Below are 7,662 nucleotides of genomic sequence, written 5' to 3'. Positions count from 1 at the left end.
CAACCCGTTCCATCTTGAAAATCTTAAAGCTACTGATCTTCCTGCAGTGGAGTCACCATGAAGCATTGATCTCTGGATTTTTCAGTGAATGAAGTTGCCAGGTGAATGATTTCAACCTTCTTATGTCTGATCGTTGTCCACCATCAACAATTAGATCTGAACTTGATACATGTACTGGGGCAATTAACAAGTTAGATGTCATGTTTACAAGCTAGACCGGAGATTGACTGAAGCAACGTTTATCTACTTCCGCTAATGCAAAGCAAAAGCGTTTCGAAGGCTACCTGGCGTAACTTCAGGCTCTGTTTGTAGCTATAAAACAAATGACATCAACAAGCAAACCATTTTCTTCCCTAGTATGGTCGCCAGTATGTTAGAGCCTAGATTTGCCTCAAGCTAAAAAGACAAGGTTCTAGGTCCACATCAAACCACGCTCAGCCTCGTAGCTAGCCCTACGAGGACAGGAGAGGGCTCTCTCCGGGTCAATCTCAGCGAAAGATAATCGATGGGGCTTGAGATGACTGTTTAACAACTAATCTTAGACTAGATATTAAGTACAAGGATTTGTTTTGATTTTTTGGGGGTTTTGTTGGAAAAAAGGGACAGGCAAATTTTGGGTCTGGGGATGAGGGCCAGTTCTTACAGAGTTCAAGTTGGGGCGAGAAAAGAAATGGTTAGGATGCCTTAAATTGAATGAATGGATAGAAAGGATTGTTGAGAAGCTGAAGCCGGCAATATTATATCAAGGATCCTGTAAAAACTGAAGAAAACATATAAAACTAAACAAAAGTCAAAGGCAGAGCATAACAATTTATGAATTCCACCTTAAGTACTCATCAATTTAATTTCAGAAGCAAGAGAAGGGAAATTGCATACATAAACATTCATGAATTTACAAATACATGGAGAAAAGCACCATCCAAACACAAAGCCACAAGGATCCCAACAAGTGCTGCAAAACCCTGGTCTTTCCTTTGCCAAAATTGCAGAAATGAAATGTACAGTAGAGTGCTAAGCAATCCCAAGTGTCCAACCCTGAAAATGACTTGGAAATTACATAATATAGACAAGCCAAACCTATTCCCTTGCCTCTAGGGGTCGAGCTCATCATTCTAGGAGCTGTTTGAACCAATTCTAAACAAGGAACTGAAATCTAGGTAGTCAAACAACTTACCCCTATATGCTAGGAAACTGATTCATTCATTTAATTTTCACTTTTTAGTGAATGAATCCTCTAGAACAAGTAAAAATGTGCCAATATTACATCATGGTTATCAAATTACATCATGAAATATCAAGAGTAACATCAAAAAGCAAAACTGGTCAAAACTGGGCGAATTTCTGAGCTGAACAGTGAAAAATAGGCAAAAATCCTCTATGTGCCACGCCTGATTCTCTATGCATCGCACCACTTTGGAGCTGATTTTGAGGCACTTCCCGAAGTCCAAATTGAGCCCAAGTGTGCTTGTTGGAAAGCCCTTCCTATCTACTTTCCAACCCAAGTGGAATTTTTAGATTTTATGTCATTTGCCCCTCCAAAACTTCAATTTACCACGACTGCTTCCTGTGTGTCAAAATAGGGGCAGTGAGGTCATTTTTTGAGTGTTTTTGACCTCCTGAGGACTTAAAACTTGCCCAAATTTCTTGGCCATGCACCAACAACCATGATTTTTCATGACAAATCCAGAAATGTAAACTTTTTGTAATTTGGAGCTCCCTAGCAAAAGCACGCGCAACATGGCGCGACGCATAGGGAGAAAAACCCCGTTTCTTGCTCAAAAATTTCTAGGTCCGCACTTCCTCTGTGTATTACCTATGGTCCCACACCTATTGGTCATGTATCCAGTAGACCTTACCGCACTTTTCCTTTGTTAAAGGTGGAGACCACCAATGCGTCGCGCCACTACCCAATTGCACCGCGCCTTTTTGCAGATGACTTTTGGAGGCCTTCCCGGTGTCCAAATTGGGTGCAAGATAGCTTGTTGGAAATTCATTTGAGTCTACTTTCTAGAACAACTAGAATTTTTCAATTTGGAGTTCATTTTCCCTATCAAAAATAAAATCTCCCAAGACTGGTCAAAATGTGCCAAATGAGGCTGCCTCAAGGCAGAGTGCTATTGCAGTCAACTTTTGAAGGTGTTCCTCAACTCCAAATTGAGTTCACGATAGCTCATTGGAAAGCTATTTTTGTCTAGTCATCATTTTACTCATCAAAAAATTCATTTGGCCAACCAAGCTAGGAGAAATCTTGATTTTACCAAGGCCACTTCAGAGGTGCATGAATTCTCCTAAGGCAACTGTATTTTTGACATTTCTCTAAAACCATGACACCTGTGTAAACAGTGAAGGAGGTTTTTCTTCCTTGGCCTATTGTGGACAAAAAACTCTCTCCGTTTTCAAAAATTCATCTTTTATTTCTCAGAAACATCATTGGAGTAAACCTATCCTGATGTGTGGAACAGGGGATTTGTCGAAATGAAGCGAAATGAAGGGGATAAGGGGCTTCTAAATTCTTGAGAAAATTTTTGGAAGTAGGGAGGGATGTTAGAAAGTAGAGGAAAGTGGAATTTCAAATATTGAGTGAGGGGAAGGGGTCCAAAAGGGAAAAACACGGGCCTAGACTAGAAAATTGTCAAGTTGTAACAAGAAACTAGGGTTTGTGCGAAAATGAGGAATTAGAGGTATCTGAGTGATGGGAAGTGTTTAATAAGGTACATTAAGGATAGGGGAAGGTGTATGAACATCAGGATACAAGTTTTGCTAATGATTTTACCATCCAAGAGAAATTACCTTCAAAACCCTAGGATAGGGAAATGAACCTTACCTATGCGCAACTGAAGCATGAACAAGGTGTAAAATGACCCAGTGGAACTTGACATGATGATGAAAATCCTCTAAATGATGGCACACTCATCTGTATGGTGACATGGACCGACATTGAGACAACATTGGAAAAAGTAAAAGCAAACCCTAGACCTAATACCTAGTGACCAAATTTTGCTTGAAGACTCACTGAAATGACAAAATTTGACCTTGACACCTTAAAATAACTTTGTAAGAGAATGATTGATCACTGAAGGAAGGCTGCAAAGACTGACACTAACATTGGCTCCAATGGGGATGGTAGCTCCTTGGAGGTGCCAAGAACTACAGATCTTTGGAAGAGCAGAGAAGTGCCTTCATCCATTGGGCAATGGAGTCAAAAACTCAAAACGCCCAAAAACCAATTACTATGAAACTTTGACTCAAGACTCATAGTTGAACTGACTAATCCAAAATTGAAACAAGACTCTCAAAAGATGAAACTGGACAATCAGCTGAAACTATTTTTAAACTGAACTGACTAAAACAAAAAATGACTCAAGACTAACTTAACTGAAACAAGTACTTACAAAGCTTTCAAAGGGCAGTAGTCCATCAAGATTTGAGGGCTTCAAATCATGATGACAACTACTTGCTTACTGATGAAATATGTACAATCATGTGAAGTGGGCCTTCCAATGTAACCAATCCAACAAATGGCTACTCAATGAAATTCTGCGCTCACTTTCCCCGAGCAAGCAGAACGATGCACATGTAAGCAACTCGCAATAACCACTGAAACCAAGGCTTATGACAACGAGCCAGGCAACATTTATCTTCTCTAGTGCTTGCAAAAGGATGCCAAAGGGATCTTGAAAATCTCGAAGCACTGGCTTAACTTGAGATCCAACTGCAAAAATACAAGTACTCCCTCCATTTTGATCTGAAAGAACAATTGATTTCCGAGGGATAGGAATGCACAGAGAGGTATAAGCTTCTGCCATCTGAGTGTTAGCCGTAAATTCCTTGACCATGAGAAATCCTGGCATATTGTCTCTCTCAAGCTCATATTCCTCAACTTCATGGTCTAGGTCTTTCTTAAACAAAAAACAATCTTCAAGATTATCAAACATGACAGCCTTATCATTTTCATGAAAGAAAATATTATCTGTTTGCTGATGTATAAAACTGATTACATGACCGTCATTGTTTTCAAAAGAGGAAGAAGTTTCACCAACACTTTCTTGACCATGTGTGTAGTACAAATCTGCTTTAGCTTGGGCTGTAACATGACCTTTCAAGAGTTGATCTATCTCATTTTCAGACAAAGGAGATAATGCTTTTTGTTTTCTTTTGCTCAAACAATAATTGTTTTCATATGACATGGCAATCAGATTATCATTTATCACTGAATTATTGAAAGAAGATTTATCACTTACTCGAACAAAGATCTCATTCTGTTTTTCATGGACTGACTGGATTACCTCCTCATGAAGGCTGTGTTCTAATGAACTGAGAACGATCTCAACAGCAAAGCTCTCATTCATGGGATTCGGCATAAGGTATTCTTGATCGTCACTATCTGAATCTAGATCTGAAATAGCTGACTTGACTTTATCACCTTCTGAAATTGAAACTTGACTTTCCTGCATATCGTCTTCCTCTATGGACAGATCTGAAACAAAACCTTCTCTTTCATCATTTTCCATTGTACCAAGATCTTGATCCTGCTGCAAAGCTTCCTGAGCATCTTGATGGGAATCCTCTAGGTTCTCTTCATGTTGCTGTTATGGATTCTCGTACAAGGCTTCCATGATCTCATCATCCATGATGTCATCATCTTCATAATATTTCTCAAGGCTTTCAATAAAACTATAAGCATGTTTGCAACAATTCTGAACTAAATTTAATGATGGATAATATTCTTTATACCTTTCAAAGAACATGGCATGAAAATCCTTCAAACAGTAAATACAAGCAGGTGGCAAACTTTCATACCAAGATCAGGCTTCACCTTCCAGAGTGGCCATGAATATCTTCATCAAGCAATCTTCAGGAAAATCAACCTTCAACTTGCGAATATGTATGTGAAATCTAACCAGATGTAAGGCAGCATCCTTCCTATCATCATCTTTAAACATAGGCAAATTCTTTTGCCAATCTACCTTGGGAATTTTATTTGGAAAACCTGGAATGTGATCTCAGCTCATGGGAGCGTATCTTCTTGCAACCCGTTCCATCTTGAAAATCTTAAAGCTACTGATCTTCCTGCAGTGGAGTCACCATGAAGCATTGATCTCTGGATTTTTCAGTGAATGAAGTTGCCAGGTGAATGATTTCAGCCTTCTTATGTCTGATCGTTTTCCACCATCAACAATCAGATCTGAACTTGATACATGTACTGGGGCAATTAACAAGTTAGATGTCACGTTTACAAGCTAGACTGGAGATTGACTAAATCAACATTTATCTACTTCTGCTAATGCAAAGCAAAAGCGTTTCGAAGGCTACCTGGCGTAACTTCAGGCTCCGTCTGTAGCTATAAAACAAATGACATCAACAAGCAAACCATTTTCTTCCCCAGTACGGTCGCCACTATGTTAGAGCCTAGATTTTCCTCAGGCTGAAAAGACAAGGTTCTAGGTCCACATCAAACCACGCTCAGCCTCATAGCTAGCCCTACGAGGACAGGAGAGGGCTCTCTCCGGGTCAATCTCAGCGAAAGATAATCGATGGGGCTTGAGATGACTGTTTAACAACTAATCTTAGGCTAGGTATTAAGTACAAGGATTTGTTTTGAGTTTTTGGGGGTTTTGTTGGAAAAAAGGGACAGGCAAATTTTGGGTCCGGGGATGAGGGCCAGTTCTTGCAGAGTTCAAGTTGGGGCGAGAAAAGCAATGGTTAGGATGCCTTAAATTGAATGAATGGATAGAAAGGATTGTTGAGAAGCTGAAGAGGGCAAGATTATATCAAGGATCCTCTACAAACTGAAGAAAACATATAAAACTAAACAAAAGTCAAAGGCAGAGCATAGAAATTTATGAATTCCACCTTAAGTACTCATCAGTTTAATTTCAGAAGTAAGAGAATGGAAATGGCATACATAAACATTCATTAACTTACAAATACATGGAGAAAAACACCATCCAAGCACAAAGCCACAAGGATCCCAACAAGTGCTGCAAAACCCTGGTCTTTCCTTTGCCAAAATTGCAGAAATGAAATGTTCAATAGAGTGCTAAGCAATCCCAAGTGTCCAACCTTGAAAATGACTTAGAAATTACATAATGTAGACAAGACAAACCTATTCCCTTGCCTCTAGGGGTCGAGCTCATCATTCTAGGAGCTGTTTGAACCAATTCTAAACAAGGAACTGAAATCTAGGTAGTCAAACAACTTACCCCTATATTCTAGGAAACTGATTCATTCATTTAATTTTCACTTTTTAGTGAATGAATCCTCTAGAACAAGTAAAAATGTGCCAATATTACATCATGGTTATGAAATTACATCATAAATATCAAGAGTAACATCAAAAAGGAAAACTGGTCAAAACTGGGCAAATTTTTGAGCTGAACAGTGAAAAATAGGCAAAAATCCTCTGTGCACCACGCCTGATTGTCTATACGTCGCGCCAATTTGGAGTTGATTTTGAGGCACTTCCCGAAGTCCAAATTGAGACCAAGTGTGCTTGTTGGAAAGCCCTGCCTGTCTAATTTCCAACCTAAGTGGAATTTCTAGATTTGGATGTCATTTGCCCCTCCAAAACTTCAATTTCCCAAGACTGCTTCCTGTGTGTCAAAATAGGGGCAGTGAGGTCATTTTTTGAGTGCTTTTGACCTCCTGAGGACTCAAAACTTGCCCATATTTCTTGGCCATGTACCAGAAGCCATGATTTTTCATGAGAAATCCAGAAATGTAAACTTTTTTCAATTTGGAGCTCCCTAGCAAAAGCGCGCGCCACATAGGGAGAAAAACCCTGTTTTTTGCTCAAAAATTTCTAGGTCTGCACTTCCTCTATGTATTACCTGTGGTCCTACACCTATTGGTCATGTATCCAGTGGACCTGACCGCACTTTTCCTTTGTTAAAGGTGCAGACCACCACTTCGCCGCGCCACTACCCAAGTGCGTCGTGCCTTTTTGAATATGACTTTTGGAGGCCTTCCCGATGTCCAAATTAGTCTAAAGATAGCTCGTTGGAAAGGAATTTGAGTCTAGTTTCCAAATCAACTGGAATTTTTCAATTTAGAGTTCATTTTCCCTATCAAAAATCAAATCTCCCAAGACTAGTAAAAATGTGCCAAATGAGGCTGCCTCAAGGCAGAGTGCTGTTGCAGTCAACTTTTGAAGGTTTTCATCAACTCCAAATTGAGTTCATGATAGCTCATTGGAAAGCTATTTGTGTCTAGTCATCATTTTACTCATCAATAAATTCATTTGGCCAATCAAGCTAGGAGAAATCTTGATTTTCCCAAGGCCACTTCAGAGATGCATCAATTCTCCTGTGGCAACTGTATTTTTGACATTTCTCTAAAACCATGAAACCTGTGTAAAACATGAAGGAGGTTTTTATTACTTGGCCTATTTTGGAAAAAAATCTCTCTTATTGTTCTAAAATTCATCTTTTATTGCTCAGAAACATCATTGGAGTAAACCTATCCTGATGTGTGGAACAGGGGATGTGTCAAAATGAAGCGAAATGAAGGGGATAAGGGGCTTCTAAATTCTTGAGAAAATTTTGGGAAGTAGGGAGGGATGTTAGGAAGTAGGGGAAAGTGGAATTTCAAAGATTGAGTGAGGGGAAGGGGTCTTAAAGGGAAAAACACAAGCCTAGCCTAGAAAATTGTCAAGTTGTAGCA

This window comes from Pinus tabuliformis, chromosome 8, assembly GCF_031772625.1.
Source record: "Pinus tabuliformis cultivar Carrire ecotype Pingquan chromosome 8, CPIR1, whole genome shotgun sequence".
Lineage (NCBI taxonomy): Eukaryota > Viridiplantae > Streptophyta > Pinopsida > Pinales > Pinaceae > Pinus > Pinus tabuliformis.
This window is presented reverse-complemented; position numbering follows the sequence as displayed.